Raw genomic sequence first — 21739 nt, 5'->3', positions numbered from 1 at the left:
TGACCAGTCATTCTGCTGTTCGGACGATTTGCATATTACACTTTTATTATATAAGATGAGTAGACAAAGCAGAACACCTCTGAAACTTTTAGAATGGGAAAAGAAATATCAGAAATTTTCTAAAGAATTTTAAGATTCTCTCACCTATGAAAAATGTAAAATAAAAGTCAAATTAAATCTGCTTTGGTTTAGCTGTGGTGTTCGGGGGTATAAATGAGACAGAAACAGTAATATTAAGTAACTCAGCAAGGATTGGCCATAAAAACCATTTGATTAAAAATACTAGATACATGAGTATATATTCTGCATCTTATATAAAGTCTTAGAACAGGAAAAACTAACTAATGGTGTTAGAAATCAGAAGAACAGAGATTGACTCAGGGGAAGAGGTCACTGACTGGGAAAGAGCACTAAGGAACCACCAGGGTGATGGAAACCACATGCAGGGTGGGTGCGTGGTCACATGCTTATGCAGAACCCCAGCTGTAGATTTAAGATCGATATATGTTAAGCAGTACTGGACGTATGCTATACCTCAATTTTTAAAATTTGAAAAAATTAAATTTTTTATCCTTAAACACAATAAAGAAAACGACAGGATAATATTAAGTCCCTTGCCAAAATGGTTTGGGAACAACCAGCTAAGCAATGCATGTTCAATGACTCACAGACAACCTCAAGAATGATGAACCAGTGAAGAACACACCTGGGACATGGGGAGAAGCTGAGCCCCTCATCGAGGCAGGAAAACTGCGGGCTGGCACCGAGTTTGTTCAGATGGTACCTAGCTACCTTGGGAAACCCAGGGATTTGACAACCTTCAAGGAACAATATGACTGCAATCTTCTCAGACATATCTGTCCTAAAGGAAATCCCCCAGACCACGGAAATGTCTGGCATTGAAACAAGAGTGCCAAAACAGGAGACATAAGCATGTAGGTCATTTTCTTCTTTATTTATTGTGCTGTACATCTACTAAATCAGAAGCTAAAGGGATGGGGCCTAGGAATGTATATATAGAAAAGTTCAATTGGTAATACTGATTGATAGTGAAAAAATAAGCATTTGCCAAATTTCTAGCATTAATGACATTTACTGGTGGTATCACATGGACATCCAGAATTTGACTTGAGAAGGGAGGCAATGACCTAATGAATAACAAATATTCTCAGAACAACACCTTAAAAAATGTTTTTTGGGTGTGTTTTTTTTTAAAGAAAAATTTTACAAGACTCATGTCAGTAAAAAGTTCAGCTCTGCTGTAAATGCCTTGACATATAAAAACAGGGCCAGGCCTACATACAAGTATATATTAGAGAAAAGAGGGACTTTAACATTGGACTTAATTCCAAACATCGATAGCATCTTTCTGCCCATTGCAAAGCAGGAAGCTCAAGGAATGAGAGAGACACCATTTTGCCTTGAGTGTGTGTGTAGCTGTGGGAAGTATGCAGCACACGGGAAATGTGAACATCAGTTTTCAGGGGGAAGGAAAATCAGGAGTCCAGGGACTCAGATACCACCAGGGAGGTTGCGAAGTACCAGGAGCTCAGGAAAGCGACTCCAGGAAGTTGTACGTGAGTTTCTAGATTCTCTCCTGAGCAGCACTTCTGAGATCTGATTCTAAACATCAGATCAAACACTGAGCAATAAATGAAGACCACTGCCCAGGACCCAAACTAGCCTCTGCAAGGCGTAGACTCAGAAAGTAGCTGAAGAGTAAGGCAAAGCCTTTGAAAACAGAACTGATGTTAAAACCACAATCCCAAAGTGGCTAGTTGGAACTTGTAGCCTCAACCCAAGCAAACTGTCTGCTGTAAAAAAATAAAAATCAGTATTCTCCAGAGCATTTAAACAAGATGAAGAACCAAAATTACTAAACATACAAACAAGGAAAATATCAATTCACAGGAAAAGACAGTCAATAAACATCAATGCCAAAATAACACAGACGTTGGGATAAACTAGAAGAGATTTTAATAGAGCTATTATAAAAATTCTCCGAAAGTAAGGGTGAACTCTTGAAGGGAATTGAAAAAGAAGGTCTCAGCAAAGAAATAACACAAAGTGAAAACAAATGGAAAATTTAGAACAGAAAAGATTTAATAATCAAAAATTTAAAATACATGAGATGGACTAAGTACATGACAGAGTGAACTTTAAGGTAGATCAACAGAAATCATCCAACCTGAACAACAAAGAGATAAAAAGATTGGCAAAACAAACAAACAAACAAACAAACAAACAAACAAACAAACAAAACCTACAACCTCCCCCCCAAAATAGAGCCTACTAAGAAAAATATATTTGAAGAAATAATGGTTAAACAAACTCAAATTTGGTGAAAGACATGAACCTTCACATTTGAGAAGCTCAATTTAAAAGAATAGAACATAGACAAAGTGTGCTCTCTGAACGTAAAGGAATTTAACTAGAAATCAGTCACAGAAGGATACTATTCAAACACTTGGAGAGTAAACAAAAACTTCTAAACATGCCTGAGTCAAAAGAAGAAGTCTCAGGGTAAACAAAAAAATACTTTGAATTGAAGGAAAATGAAGACACTACACACCAAAATTTGTGGGATGCAACTAAAGCAGTGCAGAGAGAGAGAATTTCTGTATCAGACTGCTTATATTAAAAGAAAGGTGTCAAATCAAAACTGAAGCAAAATAAGCCCAGAACAAGAAGAAAATAATAAAGAGCAGAAATTAATGAAATTGAAAATCAACAAATAGAGAGAAATCAATAAACCAAAAAAAGGTTCTTTGACATTTGCAAAGCCTCTAGCAAAACTGCCAAAGAGCAAAAGACAGAAAGCACAAATCAGACCCTTACCGGGACATAGAAGACAGAAATCAGGAAATGGAAGCAGAAATATCATTATTGATGTCACAGGCATTAAAAGCTAGTAAGGCAATAATACTAAGTGACTAAGCACACACATTTGACAACTTATATGAAATGAAGAAATTATTCAAAAAACCACAAACTAAACTCATCCAAAATGAAACAGTTTGAGTAGGTCTATGATTATTAGTGAAATGAATTCATAGTTTAAACCTTCCTTAAGAGAAATATTGAAGGCAAATATTTTCCTGGCAAATTCTACCAAAATTTAAATAAGTAATATCATTTCTACACAATCTTAAGAGAAAACAATTAATCAAATTAATCTATCTACATAATAGAGGAATATGCAAATTAGCCCAGACACCATAACATCCTGACCCTGACCGGAGAACAGGGATCTGAGGCTGCATGGCACCTGGCCAGGGTGAGGGACCTCAGGCCATGCCCCCCACCCCACGGGGCTTGATGGGGGACCTCAGGCTGCACCCGCCCGCCCCTGCACCAGGCCGAGGGACCTCAGGCTGTGTCCCCTGCCTGGAGGGGCTTGATGGGGACCTCAGGCCATGCCCCCCTACCCCAGTGCCGGGCCAGGGGACCTTAGGTTGCGCCCCCCACCCAGCAGGGCTTGACAGGGGACCTCAGGCTGCACGCCCCCACCCCGCACCGGGCCGGGGAACCTGAGGCTGAGCCCCCCCGCCTGGAGGGGCGTGATGGGGGACCTGAGACTGCGCCTCCCACCTGGCACCAGGCTGGGGGACCTGAGGCTGTGCCCCCAGCCTAGAGGGGCTTGACAGGGGTGGGGCCGGCGGGTCTGGGTCTCCTGCATTTTCGAAGTGCATGCGGGTGGTGGGCAGGGACTTGACTCTAGGTCCCGTGGCACATCCCAGACTCTAACAGGAGGGAGATTTTCATATATATTTTACTAATTTTCTTTCTTCTCTGACACTTCTATTATAGAGAAAGGGAAAATAGCAATATTAAAATATTTCCTCTAGCCCTGACCGGTTTGGCTCAGTGGATGGAGCGTCGGCCTACGGACTGAAGGGTCCCAGGTTTGATTCCAGTCAAGGGCATGTACCTTGGTTGAGGGCGCATCCCCAGTGCGGGGTGTGCAGGAGGCAGCTGATTGATGTTTCTCTCTCATCGATGTTTCTAACTCTCTATCCCTCTCCCTTCCTCTCTGTAAAAAATCAATAAAATATATTTAAAAAAAATATTTCCTCTAATTAATTCCCTTTAAATGTGCACAAATTTCTTGCACCGGGCCACTAGTAAAATCAATAGTAATCAAGAGTGTGACATGGCAAAAGGACAAACACTGATCTAAGGATTAGAATAGAGTACAGAAACAGACCCATACATATATGTTCAAGGGCATTTTTGACAAAAATACAAAGGCAATTCAATAGAGAAAGGATAGTTTTTTCAACAAATGGTGCTGGAACATCCATATGCAATAAAATTAATTTTTCTCATACCTCACATCATATACAAAAATTCTCAAATCAGATTGTAGACCTAAACGTCAAACTTAATACTATAAAACTTCTCCAAATAAATAGAAAATCTCTCTGACCTTGGGTTGGCAAAGATTTCTTAAATGTGATGCCAAAAACATTATCATAAAAATTTGATAAATTTCATTTCTGCTCTTTGAAAAACTATTAGCAAAATGAAAAAGAAGCCATGAAATAGGAGAAAATATTTGCAATAATTCAGATAAAATACTTTGCAGGTGACTAATTCACAGAGAATATTTATAAATTGCTAGCTATTTTTTAAACAATCATAACAAAAATAATGAATATGTGAAGGCCCAGGGTATTTAACCAACCTCATTAACTCAACAGTACAGAGCTGCCAAAAGTGAATTCCATTTTTCAAAATATTTGTTAATGGGCCAAAGAACAAACACTTAACCAAAAAAAAAAAAAATCTATAAGAAGACATGCTCAAAATCATTAGTCAATAGGTAAATGCAAATGAAAACTATCATAAGATACCATTGCACACCCAGGAGAAAGACTTTTGAAAAATTCTATCAATAGCAATTGTAGGCAAGGATGCAGAACAACTGGAACTTCTCATTAATCATTAGTGAGAATGCAAAATAACATAGCCACTTCGGAAAACAGTTTGGCAGTTTCTTAAAAAGTTAAATGTATCCTTCCCATACTACCTGGCAATCCCAGCCCCGGTATTTACTCAAGAGAAATGAAATCATGCATGCAGGAAAGTCTGTGTGTGAATGTTCATAGGGCTTTTTTCCTAATTGCCAAAAAGTGAAAGTGACAAAACTATCCTTCAACTGGTAAATGGATAAACAAACTAGGATGCATGCATACAATGGAATACTACTCAGGAAAAAACAGGAACAAGTTACTGATACATGGATCAGAATGAATGAATTTGAAATGAATTATGGTAAGTGAAAAATATTAGAATCAAAGGCTAGAGTCTTGTCTACTTATGTGACAGTCTTGAAAAGGCAAAACTACAGAGACATAAAACACATCAGCAGTTTCTAGGAGTTAGCAGTGGGTGGAGGGATCAACTAAAAAGGAGAAAAAAGAATTTTTTGAGGGTGTGACTGTAAAAACTACATAATTATATGCATTTGTCAAAGCTCGCAGAACTGTACAATAAAAAAGGCTAAATTTTACTGCATGGAAATTATACCTCAACAGAACTGCTAGGTTGAATAATGTTCTCCCAGAAATTCAGGCTAACCCAGAACTTGTGGATATAACTTCACTTGGAAATCGGGTAACTGCAGATGTAATCAAATTGAGTTCATCCAAAATGACTGGGATCCTTATGAGAGAGAAATTTGGACACAGACACACAGGTAATGTGAAGGTCCCAGGATGATGGAGCAGAGGGGAGAAATGCACCTACAAGTGAGGAATGCCCTGGACTCCCAGCAACCACCACACGTTACAGATTCCTCTCCTGGAGCCTTCAGAGTGCATGGCCCTCATGACCCCTGATTCCCTATTTCTAGCCTCCAGACTGTGAAAGAATAAATTTCTGTTGTTTATGCCACCCAGCTTGTGATACTTTGTTATGGAGGCCCTAGAAAACTAATATAAGAACTGACAAAAAAAAAAAAAAAGAAAAAGAAACAAAAAAAGACAATGAAAGCAAACAAAAAGAGAAATTACATATAAATCTCAACAATCAAAAAAATAAAACTGATATACCAATATTATTATAACAAGAGACAAGGCAGAATTAAAGATGAAAATATTAATAAGGATAAATTAAGACTTTAATTGGTGATCAGGAACAATCTACCAAAATGTATCAATCATAAAAATTTATATACAGTAGTTCCCCCTTATCTGAGGGAAATATGTTCTAAGACTCCCCAGTGCATGCCTGAAACCTGATAGTCCTTAACCCTATATATACTGTTCTTCCCTACACATATCTACCTGTGATAGACTTTACTTTATAAATCATGTACAGTAAGAGCTTAACAACTAATAATAACACATTGTATGCGGGAAACGTATTTATACGTTTACTTATACGTTTTACGTTGACTGGTAGTAGAGCATGGGACACGTATTAATACGTTTTTTTATAGACTAGCGGTAGAATGCGGGTAACGTATAAATACGTAAACTAAAGTTATCGTAATTTTACTGAACATTGCCATTTGCACAAAAAATTAGCAAAAATGGCCCGCGCCACCTGTTAGCGCGCAATAAAAACTACCCGCAAACAATGTGTGAACATAGAACAATTATAATATACTGTAAAAAATTATGCAAATGTTGTTTCTCTCTCAAAATATCTAGAATTTTCCATTTAATATTTTTGGACTGCAATTGACCACAGGTAACTTAAACTGAAGAAAGTAAAACCACAAATAAGGGAGCATTACTGCTCTAATAAAATAGCCTGAAAACCCTAGAACAAAAATTCACAGCATTAAAGGAGAAATGGAAAAAATCCATAATTATAGCAGGAAGTTATTCTCAGAAACTCACAGATCAAAGATAATAATTTAGTGAAGATAAACAAGATATAAGCACAATAATTAAACGGGCAGTCGGATATCCCTCTCACAATCCAGGACTGCTGGCTCCCAACCGCTCGCCTGCCTGCCTGCCTGACAATGCCTAACTGCTCCCCTGCCGGCCCGATTGCCCCTTACTGCCCTCCCCTGCTGGCCTGGTCACCCACAACTGCCCTCCCCTGCTGGCCTTATCACCCACAACTGCCCTCCTCTGCCGGCCTGGTCCCCCCTAACTGCCCTCCCTGCTGGCCTGATCGCCCACAACTGCCCTCCCCTGCCAGCCATCTTGTGTCTACATGGGGGCAGCCATCTCATGTGTTGGAGTGATGGTCAATTTGCATATTACCTCTTTATTTTATAGGATGTACTAAGATTGGAAATCAATTGAAAGTGAAAGTCCCATATATCAAACCAATATTTTTGAAAACTGAAAATTAATATTCTAAATAAAATAAATTTATAATATAGCCAAAAACAATTGGAAGTTATTAATGTTTAAATTATTACTATGCCTCCAAAAAAACCTAATTTTTTGTAACATTCTAGCAGTTTTAACATAGGAGATAAAAAAAAAATTATTTCCATCAAAGCATAAGAGCTTAAAGAATAGGAATATAATCTCTAACTGAATCAATTAATAACACCAGCTCCCTCCAAATACCTTTGGCACTGACCAATGGTAGTACTCTCTATTATACCGTGACTAAGTTGAAAAGTGTCGGAGCCAAAATAAGGAAACAGTTTGAGAAAAGCATCTTTAAGCATTACAGGGGGTAATAAAACCTTAAAATAAATAGAAAACCTCTTTTTAAAAAAAGTCTGAATTCCAATCATGCATGCAAAGTTCATGATTCACATTACACATACTAAGGACCTAACATTTATTGATCAATGATGGGTACTGTTGTACGCATTTTGCATAATAAATGAAAAAAATACTTAAGTATTACACATCACTGTATAAAACATGAGCAATTCAGTTTCAGCAAGCTCTAGTTAGGATTTTTAAACTCTGAATACAGGTAACCTTAAGCTAATCAAGTGTCAGCATTTTATTAAAGATTCAAAAAGATAGATAAGCCTTCCTTTATTCTTAAGAGTATTAGGGGACTACTGTCAGCAAACAATTTCCACTTTTTGGACACAGTACATAGGTAAACTTTTGTTCTAATAGTCTAACTCTTGTACATATTAACTTGCTGGAGAACCTTACAACAAACTCCATCTTACCCATGTGGTTCTTCTAGGACTTTGCAGAAACTGGGGTTTTCCTATGAGTTCCAGAGCAGCTACAATGGACATGGACCCCTGAAGTGACCACCAACAACAAAAACCTGGCAGTGGTGACCAGCCTCTGCTGACAAGCATCATCAGTGATGTCAACAAAGCTGCCTTGTATTTCAGATCTGCTGCAGCAAATCACAGGAGGCATCTTAGGAAAGGGATTCAGTGGTTCTCAACCTTCCTAATGCCGCGACCCTTTAATACAGTTCCTCACGTTGTGGTGACTCCCAACCATAAAATTATTTTCGTTGCTACTTCATAACTGTAATGTTGCTACTGTTATGAATTGTAATGTAAATATCTGATATGCAGGGTGTATTTTCATTGTTCGCGACCCACAGGTTGAGAACCGCTGGATTAGAGGAAGAAGATTCATTTTTTCATTTTCTTTTCAAAAATTAACTTTAAAAAAATACGGTTGAAAAACCGTATCATATTACACAGACTCTGGAATGTGCACTGAGAATAATTTTTACGTAATGCTGTAAAATTCACCTATGGGACTTAAAACCCAATGATTCAAGCTACAATTGAGAGGCTTTAAAAAATGCACTCACAAAGCCTAATTTTAAATAAGTGCTTCAGAGATTAGGTGATTCTAACAGATGGCTGAGACAAAGACATTTTTAAAACAGAAAAATCTACCATGCATTAAAACTGACTGGAATGTTGTGATATATGCATAGATCTGTAATATTACAAGCAAATATTATTTACAAATTTCTTTTGTTTAGACTTTTAAAGTAAATAAAGTATTTCATTTGTACATATTGAATCAGGATATCCTTTCCTATAGGTTTCTTGTGACACTTAAAAATATTAGCTGCAGATTTCTTCTAATAAAAATACTCAACTCTTCAAGCATCTGAATTTACTATAGTATAAAACAAGAAACTAAATAATTGATCCTTAATACAGAGTTTTTCTCAACATTTACTTTAAAATCCTTCTGTGTCCAATTGTTTTTCAGTAGACATTTCAGCACATACTTCTGGGTTTTCTATCCTCTCCTCTGCTCTATATTTTCTATTTGGGTCAGTATTATACCCTGCTCTAAAGGCCTCCCTCTCCCCGCCCCCCCCCCCTTTTTTTGTCATAATGTACACAGACCTTAGCCCAGTGGTTCTCAACCTTCTGGTCCTTTAAATACAGTTCCTCATGTTGTGACCGAACCATAAAATTATTTTTGTTGCTACTTCCTAACTGTAAAGTTGCTACTGTTATGAATCGTAATATAAATATCTGATATGCAGGATGGTCTTAGGCGACCCCTGTGAAAAGGTTGTTCGACCGCCAAAGGGGTCACAACCCACAGGTTGAGAACTGCTGCCTTAGCCTTTGGTGTTAATTCTGGAGTCATATTGATGAATTCTAAAAATAAAGCTGTTGTGACTTCAACTGAAATTATATTACATCTATAAATAGTACTGGAAAGAACTATAGGTTCCAATCATACACTCATTTGGTATCTTACTTTGTCCTTTGTAACACATCATTATACTTATTTAATACTCGAATGCCTTCCTAGACTATAAGGTAGCTATCTTGATTACTATATTAATGTCCATGGATTAAGTTAGAATGTTTACAATACTTAGCCTTCACACAGAACCATAATATTTTCTTTAAATTTTTTAAAAAAGTTTTGCAGGTTTCTTCATGAAACAACACAAACAAAGCTCAGAAAATTTATTGATGATTTAATGTTTTAAATAATTAATATAGTGATTATTTCTAATTGAAATATAGGATTTATTATCCTTGGAGTCTTGAGTATAGTAGTGCTTATCTACTAGAACAGGTTTGTTTTTTTGGGGGGACCATGTGATATCAAATGCATTTTATATCACAATCAAGTACACACACAGACACATACACACATATACATAAATATGTGTGTGTGTTTATATCTAAATAAGGATGAATGGATAGATGGATGGTGGATGGGTAAACAGATATAGATATCACATTAAAAACAAGTTTCACATTGCCCTTATTACATGCGATACCCCCTGATAGTTTTTATACTATTCTACTGTATTGGGGGGAAAAATATAGTTACAATGGACAAATTTTATTTCAAAACCCACTAACCCATTACAATGTGTAGTGTTAAGAAAAACACATCAGCCCAACTAGGGTGGCTCAGTGGTTGAGCACTGACCTATGAACCAGGAGGTCATGGTTTGATTCCCGGTCAGGGCACATGCCCAGGTTGTGGGCTTTATCCCCAGTGGGAGGCCTGCTGGGGGGAGCGGATCAATGATTCTCTCTCATCACTGATGTTTCTGTCTCTCTCCCGCTCCCTTCCTCTCTGAAATCAATTAAAAAAATATATATTTTTAAAAAGAGCCCTAGCCAGTTTGGCTCAATGGATAGAGCATCGACTTGGGGGCTGAAGGGTCCAGGGTTCAATTCTGGTCAAGGGTATATACCTTGGTTGCAGGCTTGATCCCTTACCCTGGTTAGGGGCATGCAGGAGACAACCAATAGGAGTGTCTCTCACATTGATGTTTCTCTCTCTGTGTATCTCCCCCTCTCTTTCACTCTAAAAATCAATGGAAAAATATCCTCAGGAGAAGATTAACTAAAAAAACACACATCAGATACAGGACAATAATTGTGTCCTCTTTCTTTTTATCTTCATTACTATTACAATCCTTGGTATTCAACAAGTGCTTAATAAAGTATATTGAATGGTGGAATAAAAATAACTAATGAATATTCAAGTAAATGAAATTAGCTTTGGGGAATCTACATAAAATTGTGAGCAATGCATGCAATTAAAAACCCATGACCTTGCCCTGGCCAGAGTGGCTCAGTTGGTTGAGCAATATCATGAGCACCAAAAGGTCACCAATTCGATGCCAGTTCAAGGTGCTGACTTGAAGCAAACAGTAGATGTTTCTCTCTTTCATGTCCCTCTCCCTTTCTGTCTCTTCCTCTCTCTCTAAAAAAATCAATTATAAAAAATCTGGACATTTTTATCATTGTTGTTGCTATTATTGTTAGCAAGATAACAGCTAACATTATTATTAATTGCTTTCTATGCACCAGACACTATGCTTACTAACTTACCTGAATTTCTTCACAATTTGAGATAGGAGCCATAGACTCCATATCTTTTATAAAAATATGTAGGCATGAAGTTTAAATAATTTTTCCAAGATCACACAACAAACAAGTGAAAAAACTGGTCTAAATTCAAATTCTAATTGTTTGAAATTACATTTATTTTTATTAACATTAATATCTAGAAATTCAGCATTATCCAATTATCTGACAGCTGAAAACAACTAAAATATCCATCAATGCAGCGGTTCTCAACCTGTGGGTTGTGACCCCTTTGGCGGTCGAACGACCTTTTCACAGGGGTCGCCTAAGTACATCCTGCATATCAGATATTTACATTATGATTCATAACAGTAGCAAATTACAGTTATGAAGTAGCAACGAAAATAATTTTATGGTTAGGGGTCACCACAACATGAGGAACTGTATTAAAGGGTCGTGGCATTAGGAAGGTTGAGAACCACTGCATCAATGGGTAAATGAGTAAAAATGTAATTGTGGTACATATATATGCAATGGAATGCTATTCAGCAATAGAAATAAATGAACTACTGATACACACAAAACAGATAAATATCAAAATTATTATGGTGCATGAAAAAAATCCAAAAAAAAAAAGAGTCCACATTGGCTAGTCCAATTGAGGTAACATTCCAGAGAAAACAAACCATGAGTAACAGAGAGTGGAACAATCGCTGTCTGGTCCAGGTTTGAGAGAGGACTGATAAGGGGCATGAGAGGGTATTAGCAGCTATGAAAAAATTACATCTTGATTGTGCTCGTGGTTACACAACTGAATACATTCATTAAAACTCAAACTGTACACTTAAAAGTGGGTACACTATATTTGAATGTAAATTCTCCTAATAAAGTCAATACAGACAGTTCTCGGGTTACATGGACTCGTCATATGTCATTTCGTGGTTACGACACCATCTCCCATTTATTTATAAAAAAAAGTTCCATTAGTTCCATTATTTCAGCGTATGTACATATGTGCTTTATGTTTTTTATTATTTATTTACTCAAGTAAAGGTCAGGAATTGTTATCTTTCTTTTAAATTGTTTTTACTGTTTCACTTCATTACTGCTGTGCATGTGCTCCATGCGAGTGACGTAGGTGCTTATGTAGGGGGGTTCCGAAAATCCTGTTACCTTGCACTGTAGGAACCGATCTCCGACGTAACCCGAGGACCTAAATAGTTAAATACGCTTTTTCTTCCTCTGCCCTTCCCTTTCACTTCCAGAACAAGCCACTAGGTGAGAAAGAGCAAGGTAGGCCTCCCCCCACAAAGCAGCCTAGCCTGGAGTTTCAGAGCCTAAGCAGGTTGAGGAGTATAACCCTGCAGGGGAAGCAAGCATGTCAGATCCCAAACAGTGCAAAGGATAACCATAGAAAAGATGGGGACCCAGTCTGATATCAGAATCAAGCCTTAGTAGAATGAGGAGGGCACATATGGGTGGCCTGAGGTGGGCTGCCAGAGTCCACAGAGTGATGTGGCAGCCATACACGGGATGGCCCGGAGAGGTTACCCGAGCTCATCAGGTGAAGAAGGGATCTATACAGGAAGAGGCCCAGTGCCAGGTATAAGACCCAAACAGAACAAGGAGAGTGGCCACGTGTGGGCATCAACTAACACGTGGTATCCAGCCCAAGCATAGTGAGGAGGCAGCATAGGAGAGGGAGAGTGGTGTGGGTGTCAGAGCCCATGCGGGGTGAATAAGGGGTGCACAGAGGGAGGGAAGCAGCCATGCATGTGGACTTAGAATCTTAGTGGGGTGAGGAGGGCAACTACATAGGAGAGGTGACAGCAAAGGTAGGAAAATTGGTTGCCACACAAGAGGATTGATCAAATGAGTAAATATAGTAAGGAAAATAGATACCAATTTTCTCCCTGTTGGAGAACAGAGTTATAAATATGGAAAAAGAGAAATGATGTCTTTAGACTCAATTAAAGGTATGAGTACAGCTCTTAACAGATACAGACAGATATAAAAATATAGTCACAGTATGCAAACACACACATACACATCTTAAACGAGCTTAAGGGCACTGACCCCCAACCCCCAATAGAAATAAGCACAACTAGCCCCCAGAGCTTGGTTCTCAAATACCATTCTTTACTGGGCTCCTTGGGGAAAATGGCTGTTTCCAGGTGGGAACAGGGGAAATACTAAATAGCCTGGTACCTTTGGTGTGACAAAAAAGAAAAGAACTACTTCAAGAAGATGGGTACAAGTCAAAACATAGAAGCCAACCCGAAAAAAACTCTCAAATGCCAAATCTTGGGCAGTCTGAGCATCATGATAAATTATATTCCCAAATTATAACTGATTGCATAAAATTAGAAACCACAGGACATAATATAAACAAATCATTGAATAAATTGAAAATCTGACAAGGAATGGGATATTTATGTAGTTTCAAAATTCCTCCCTACAAAATGCTAATTAAAAGGTGGAAAGAGTAAGTTCACAGTGAAGAAGGCTGGCAGCAACACCTTCATCAATGGTCAATGGTAATATCACCATTAGGACAAACAGCATCATGCGCCTCCCGACAGGACACAACAAAGACAATGTAGCGTTGTTGAAGATCCATACCCCAAATGCAAGCATTTATACAAACCCAAATGGAGAGCATTCTGCAGAATGACTGGCCCATAACATACAAGGGTCAAGGCCATCAAAGTCAAGGGAAGTACTGCAGTTTGAAGGAAACTATATGGGATTCTGACCTGGAACTTTCTGCTATAAAGGACATTACCAGGACAAGTGGCAGAACCTGAAGATTAGATGCTAATGATGTCTCAATGTTAATTTCCTGATCTTGGTGACAATGTAGTGGTGATATAGGAGGAAAATCTTTTTCAGTAGGAAATGCACACAATATGTAGGAGTGATGGGCTTCAGAAGGCATTTTACTCTCAGTGGTTCAGAAAAAAAGTTCATGAAACTTGAAGAAAGTGCTTGCAACGTTTTTGTAAGAATGCAAATGTTTCAAAATGTTTTCTATTAAAAAATAAAATAAAAAATTTCATCTCACAAAGGGTATCCACATAAAAGATATAGTAGATATCATATTTAACAGTCAACCGTGGAAAGCATGCCAGTTAAGTAAGTTCAGGAGCAAACCAGGAACAATCCAATATTATACTGGAGTTCCTAGTCAGTGTATAGGCAAGGAAAAATAAAAACATTGGAAAGGAAAAACATACTATCATTACTGCAAATTACATGCTTATATAAATTAAAAAACTCAAATAAATCAAATGATAAATTATTAGAATTAATAATAATTATATCAAGGTTACTGAATACAAATTTGATAAAACCCAGTCTACTGCATTTCTGTATACCAGCAACATTCCATTAGAAAATGGCAGCACTTATAACAGCTACAAAAACTTTAAGTACTAGAAATATATCAAACAAAACTGTTCCAGACTTTTAAAAGAAAATAAATATAAAACTTTATTGAAAAAAATTTAAACTAAACCAAGGACCTATATCATGTTTTTGGATACTAAGTCTAAATATTCCAAGATGTTAATTCTTCTTGAAATTGTTCTATACATTCAATGCTATTCCCATTAACACCCCAAATGAGTTTTTCATAGGACTCAACAAAATGATTCTAACATCTTATGAAAAAGCAAAAGACTAAGAATAGCTAAGATACTTAGCAAGATAGGGAACCATGGGGGAGAAACCAAGATGGCGGCATAGGTAAACACTGGAAATTGCTGCCTCACACAAGGACATCAAAAATACAACTAACAGCCATGACTGGTTTGGCTCAGTGGATAGAGCGTTGGCCTGCGGACTGAAAGGTCCCAGGTTCGATTCCCATCAAGGGCATGTACCTTGGTTGCGGCCACATCCCCAGTGGGAGGTGTGCAGGAGGCAGCTGATCGATGTTTCTAACTCTCTATCCCTCTCCCTTCCACTCTGTAAAAAATCAGTAAAAATACAACTAACAGACAAAATGGATATCATCCAGAATCACAGATAGGCTGGCTGAGTGGAAATTCTACAACTAGAAGGAAAGAGAAAAGCACACTGAGACTCAGAGGAGGTGCGGAAGTAAAGTGCAGAGGTACGGAGGCGCACATGAAAAGGGCTGGCAATTGAGCACATGGTTGTTTTTTTTCAATTGGGAGGGAGTCTCAAGCTCCCAACTGCTCTGAACTCCAGTTCTGGGCGAGTCTCTGGGGAACCAGACTCATACGGGGAGAAACTGAACTGTCTGGCATCCTACAGAACTCGAGGGTGGCTTTCTCTCAGAGGTGCTTGCAGCGATTACCATGGGACACTGAGACCCGGGGATTCTCCAGGCTGCGCTGAGGATCAGCCATAGCTGTTTGCTCCACCCTATTGATTCCCTGAGACCCCGCCCCACCCAAGCTGTGTGCAGAGACTTTTGCATATGAAAGGGCTTGGCCCTTTGCAATCTAAAATTACCTAACAAACTGCAGCTGAGTCAGAGAGACCCAGAACTTCCAAAAGAAGGTCCAAGGCCCCACAGCAGCTTGCATTGCTTCACAGCTGGGCCTCATCTGGGCACCTCCAAACCCCAAAGAAGAGGAATCTGCAGATCTCTCCATAGCGCCTGCTGGGCAGCCTCAGGCAGAGGCTAAATTAGCAACTCCTTAGAGATCCAAGAGCCAGTGTACCCAGTGGTCAGAGTGGGACCATCCAGATTACAACTCCTCAGATCCATAAGGGACACACTCAGGGGGAAGACTCAGTGAGCAACAAAGCCCTACTGAAGCAAGTCTTGCCCCAGAAGGGTGTCTCCAACACAGAAGTTCTCCCACTGTAGAGACAGCTGGTTCTCACAGCCAATTGGCCTGGAGGTCAATTCCTCCCAGTGATACCTACAACAATCAAGGCTTAACTACAACAAGACTGTGCACAAAGCCCACAAAGGGGTGCACCAAGAGTGTCCACCTCAGGTAATTGGGAAGGCTGAGCCACTGGGCCCTATAGGACACCTAGCACACAAAGCCACTCTATCATCACAGGGAAGCATAAAAAATACGGAGACAAAGAAACAAGTCACAAATGACAGAAATGGAGGAAAGCAAACTACTGGATATAGAGTTCAAAACCACACTTATAAGGTTTTTCAAGAATTATCTAGAAACCGCCGATAAATTTAGTGAGACCCTCAATAAATCTAGTGAGACCCTCTAGCATATGAAAAAGGACCAACTAGAAATTAAGCATACACTGACTGAAATAAAGAATATTATACAGAGTTCCAACAGCAGACTAGAGGATCACAAGAATCAAGTCAAAACAAAAAGAAAAAAGAATCCAAAAATATGAAGATAGTGTAAGGAGCCTCTGGGACAACTTCAAGCGTACCAACATCCGAATTATGGGGGTGCCAGAAGAAGAGAGAGAGCAAGATATTGAAAACCTATTTGAAGAAATAATGACAGAAAACTTCCCCTACCTGGTGAAAGAAATAGACTTACAAGTCCAGGAAGCGCAGAGAACCCCAAACAAAAGGAATCCAAAGAGGACCACACCAAGACACATCATAATTAAAATGCCAAGAGCAAAAGACAAAGAGAGAATCTTAAAAGCAGTAAGAGAAAGACAGTTAGTTACCTACAAGGGAGTACCCATATGACTGTCAGCTGATTTCTCAACAGAAACTATGCAGGCCAGAAGGGAGTGGCAAGAAATATTCTACTTTGAATAACAAGAACCTACAACCAAGATTACTTTATCCAGCAAAGCTATCATTCAGAATTGAAGGTCAGATAAAGATCTTCACAGATAAGGAAAAGCTAAAGGAGTTCATCACCACCAAACCAGTATTATATGAAATGCTGAAAGGTATTCTTTAAGAAGAGAAAGAAGAAGAAAAAGGTAAAGATAAAAATTAAGAACAACAAATACATATCTATCAACAAGTGAATCTAAAAATCTAGTGAATAAATAATCTGATGAACAGAATAAACTGGTGAATATAATAGAATCAGGGGCATAGAAAGGGAGTGGACTGACAATTCTCGGGGGGAACGGAGTGTGGGGGTACAGGAAGAGACTGGACAAAAATCGTACACCTATGGATGAGGACGGTGGGGAGGGGGGTAAGGGCAGAGGGTGGGGTGGGAACCAGGTGGAGGGGGGCTATGGGGAGAAAAAAGAGGAACAACTGTAATAATCTGAACAATAAAGATTTAATTAAAAAATAAAATAATAAAATAAAACACAAATCATTAAAAAAGAAAGAAAATAAACTAGAACAGAGCAGCAACTCCAACAAATAATAGCTCATAGAACAGAAAAAGCTGACAAGGAAGTACGTTAAGTGTTTTATTTAAATAAGATTAGCTCTGCCAAAACAAAGTCTAAAGTATGGAAAAAATTATGTAAAACATCTCAATAATTATTTATGTTAGTTACATAAAAAAATCACAATATTTTGGACCTATCGAATGAAATAAACTATATTATTAAAATTAAAATAAAAAATACAGGGAACCATGGGAATGTATTATCAACTCTTATTAAAGCAATGGTTAGATTATGTGATTTGGCAATGGGATAGTGTCAATAAGTAAACATTTTTAAATAAAAAGCAGCTCATAAAGCACTATTATATATTTCTGCATTTTTATCCCCCAAACATGTAGACAGGGTATGAATCATACAGAAAATGTCAGAAAGAGGCATTATCATGTTTTTCTCATTATTCTACCTCAGATTTTTCATCACCTCTCCAAGGTCAAAACAGCTGCTGAATATCCTATCCTATCTAATAAAAGAGAAAAATGGTAATTGGCGTACGACGATACCCTTTTCATTGGCTAACCAGGGCTATATGCAAATTAACTGCCAACTATGATTGGCAGTTAACTGCCAACTATGATTGGCAGTTAACTGCCAACAAGATGGCGGTTAATTTGCATATGTAGGCACAATGCAGGGAGGCGAAAGGGAAAGCAGGAAGAAGCCCCCTGCCACTGACAGTGATCGGAAACCCAGCGGGGAGCTAAGAGCTGGGGGGCAGGGCAAAGGCGGCCCTGGGGCCGCCTTTGCCCTGCCACCCAGCCATGATCGGAGAATCAGGTGCCTTTTCCGCCCTGGCCAGTGATAGCAGGAAGTAGGGGTGGAGCCAGCGATGGGAGCTGGGCACGGTCGAAGCTGGCAGTCCCGGGAGCTAGGGGTCCCTTGCCTGGGCCTAAAGCGGAGCCCACGATCGCGGGGCCGTTGCAGCTGCGGGTCCCCGCTGCCCGGGCCGGACGCCTCAGCCAGAGGCCTCAGGCCTGGTCAAGGGGCCGATCCGGTGATTGGTGATCGGAGGGTGATGAGGGTCAACTCCTCTGGCCGAGGCATCAGGCCTGGGTGGGGGTCAGAGCCGGGGGTTGGGGGGATATGATGGTCCCCTTGCCCAGGCCTGAAGCCTGGGTCAGAGGCGTCAGGCTTGGGCGGGGGGTGGACCAAGCGATCAGAGGGAGATGGGGGTCCCCTGCCCAGGCATGATTCCTGAGCCAGAGGCCTCAGGCCTGGGTGGGGGCCAGAGCCAGTGATCAGGGGGAGATGGGGGTCCCCTGTCCAAGCCTGACACCTCTGGCGGAGGCGTCAGGCCTGGGCAAGGGGCCGATCAGGCGATCGGAGGGTGATGGGGGTCAACGCCTGAGGGCTCCCAGTATGTGAGAGGGGGCAGGCTGGGCTGAGGGACACTCCCCCACACACACCCAGTGCACGAATTTCGTGCACCGGGCCCCTAGTCCTATATAATAAGAGAGGGATATGCTAATTAGTCCAGATATGCTAATTAGTCGTGATTGAATATGCTAATTAGCCACGACAAGTATGCAAATTGACCATCACTCCAACACAGCGAGAGGGATATGCTAATTATCCCTGATATAGTAACTAGTCATGACCAGTATGCAAATTTACCATCACTCAAACACAAGATGGCCACCCCCATGTGGTCAAAGATGGCCACCCCAAGATGGCCGGCATAGAAGGGCCATTGTGGGGGACAAGGCCTGCAGGGGAGGGCAATTGGGGGCGACCAGGCCTGCAGCGGAGGGTAGTTGGAAGGCAACCAGGCCTGCAGGGGAGGGCAGTTGTGGGCAACCAGGCTGGCAGGGGTACAGTTAGGCATCGATCAGGCTGGCAGGGGAGTGGCTAGGGGATGATCAGGCTGGCAGGCAGAAGCGGTTAGGGGCTATCAGGTAGGCAGGCAGGCGAATGGTTGGGAGCCAGCAGCCTTGGATTATGAGAGGGATGTTCACAGGGATCAGGCCTAAATGGGCAGACATCCCTCAAGGGGTCCCAGATTGATGAGGGTACTGGCTGGGCTGAGGGATAACCCCCCCCAGGGCACGAATTTCATGCAGGGGACCTCTAGTCTAATCTAATAAAAGAGAAACATGCAAATTGACCATAACTCCGTTACGCCCAAGCCATGCCCACGAGCCAATCAGAGTGATCATATGCAAATTAACCCAACCAAAATGGCAGCCAGCAGCCATGGAGCTGGAGCAAGCAGGAGACTTGGTTGCCCCAGCGATGGAGGAAGCCAAGCTTCCCGCCTGCCCTGGTTGGCTGTGGCCTCCGCTCTAGGCAACAAAGTTTCAATTATAGAAGACAAATAAATCCCAGATACCTGCTTCCAGCCAGCCTCCATTGGGAGCTTGGGTGGCTGGGGCCTTGGCCAGTGTGAAAACAGCCATCTGCCACTCACCCAGGATGGCCACACCCTCATGGGATGAGGGTCCCCGCTGGGGGACTTGGCCAGCCTGCAAAAAGCCATCAGCCCCTCCCCCAGACTGGCCAGGCACCCAATCAGGAACCCCCCACCATGAAGGAGGAGTGGCCGGCCTGAAAACGGCCCTCAGCCTCTCATCCAGGATGGCCCGGCACCCCAGTGGGGACTCCAACCCTGAAGGGGCTGTGGCCAGCCTATAAACAGCCATCAGCCCCTCACCCAGGCTGGCCAGGCACCCCAGCGGGGACCCCCACCTTGATCCGGGACACCCTCCAGGGCAAACCAGCTGGTCCCCACCCATGCACCAGGCCACTATCCTATCTAATAATAGAGAAACATGGTAATTAACCATAACTTCGCTACCCTTCCCATTGGCTAATCAGCAAGATATGCAAATTAACTGCCAGCCAAGATGGCGGCCGGCAGCCAGGCAGCTGAAGCGAACATGAACATAAGGCTTGCTTACTCCAATGATGGAGGAAGTCAACGTTTCCTGCCTGCCGCAGCTCAGTTCTGACCTCCGGATGAAACAATGTTGCAAATATAGAACCTAAACAAACCCCAGAAACCTGCTTTCAGCCAGCGCGGCCTCAGAGCTTAGAGATGCCAGTGATGGCAACAGAGTTTCAATTATAAAATCTAAACAAACCCAGGTACCTGCTTTCAGCCAGCAACGGCCTCAGAGCTGGAGCCTGCTCTCAGCTCCAGTGACAGCTATAGAAGGTAAATTAATCCCAGAATAAAAAAAAGAAAGAAAAAAGGACAGGCTGGGAGCTTCAGTTGCCCACCAGCCTGAAAACAGTCCTCAGCCCCTCACCCAGACTGGCCAGGCACCTCAGTGGGGACCCCCACCCTGAAGGGTGTGTGACCAGCTGCAAACAGCCATCATCCCCTCATCCAGACTGGCCAGGCACCCAAGCAGGACCCCCACCCTGAATGGGGTGTGACCAGCTGCAAACAGCCATCATCCCCTCATCCAGGCTGGCAAGGCACCCAAGCGGGACCCCCACCCTGATCCAGGACACCCTTCAGGGCAAACCAGCCGGCCCCCACCCATGCATCAGGCATCTATCCTATATAGTAAATGGGTAATATGGAAACTGACCCTAACAGCAGAAGGACTGGGGATGACTGTTTAGGCCTGCTCCCCGCTGGCAAGTGGACATCCCTCGAGGGCTGCCGGGATGCCAGAGGGATGTCTGATTGCCATCTTAGGCCCAATCCTCTGGGGAGCAGGCCTAAGTCAGCAGGTGGTCATCCCCTGAGGGGTCCCAGACTGCAAAAGGGCACAGGCCAGGCTGAGGGACCCCCCATCCCCCGCCCCGAGTGCAAAAATTTTTGTGCACCGGGCCTCTAGTCCTATATAATAAAAGGCTAATATGCAAATTGACCCTAACAGCAGAACGACTGTGAATGACTGGTCACTATGACACACACTGACCACCAGGGGGCAGACGCTCAATGCAGGAGCTGCCCTCTGGTGGTCAGTGTGCTCCCAGAGGGGTAGCTCTGCTCAGCCACAAGCCAGGCTGACGGCTGCCAGCACAGCGGTGGTGGTGGGAGCCCCACCTTCCTCCTCGGCAGCACTAAGGATGTTCGACTGCAGCTTAGGCCTGGTCCCTGCTAGCAAGTGGACATCCCCTGAAGGCTCCACGGGCTGCCAGAGGGATGTCTGTCTCCAGCTTAGGCCCAATCCCCTGGGGAGCGGGCTTAAGCCAGCAGATGGTCATTCCCCGGAGGGGTCCCAGACTGTGAGA

The 21739-nt window shown here is 41.6% G+C and overlaps 1 protein-coding gene across 16 annotated transcripts in view; it reads right to left on the bottom strand.

Annotated features, from left to right (window-relative positions):
- The window catches only part of CCSER2 (coiled-coil serine rich protein 2), a 215282-nt gene that overhangs the window by 53903 nt on the left and 139640 nt on the right, over positions 1-21739 (bottom strand). The gene's annotated exons all lie outside the window — the stretch shown is intronic.

Source organism: Myotis daubentonii, chromosome 13, assembly GCF_963259705.1.
Source record: "Myotis daubentonii chromosome 13, mMyoDau2.1, whole genome shotgun sequence".
Taxonomy (NCBI): domain Eukaryota; kingdom Metazoa; phylum Chordata; class Mammalia; order Chiroptera; family Vespertilionidae; genus Myotis; species Myotis daubentonii.
This window is presented reverse-complemented; position numbering and strand designations above follow the sequence as displayed.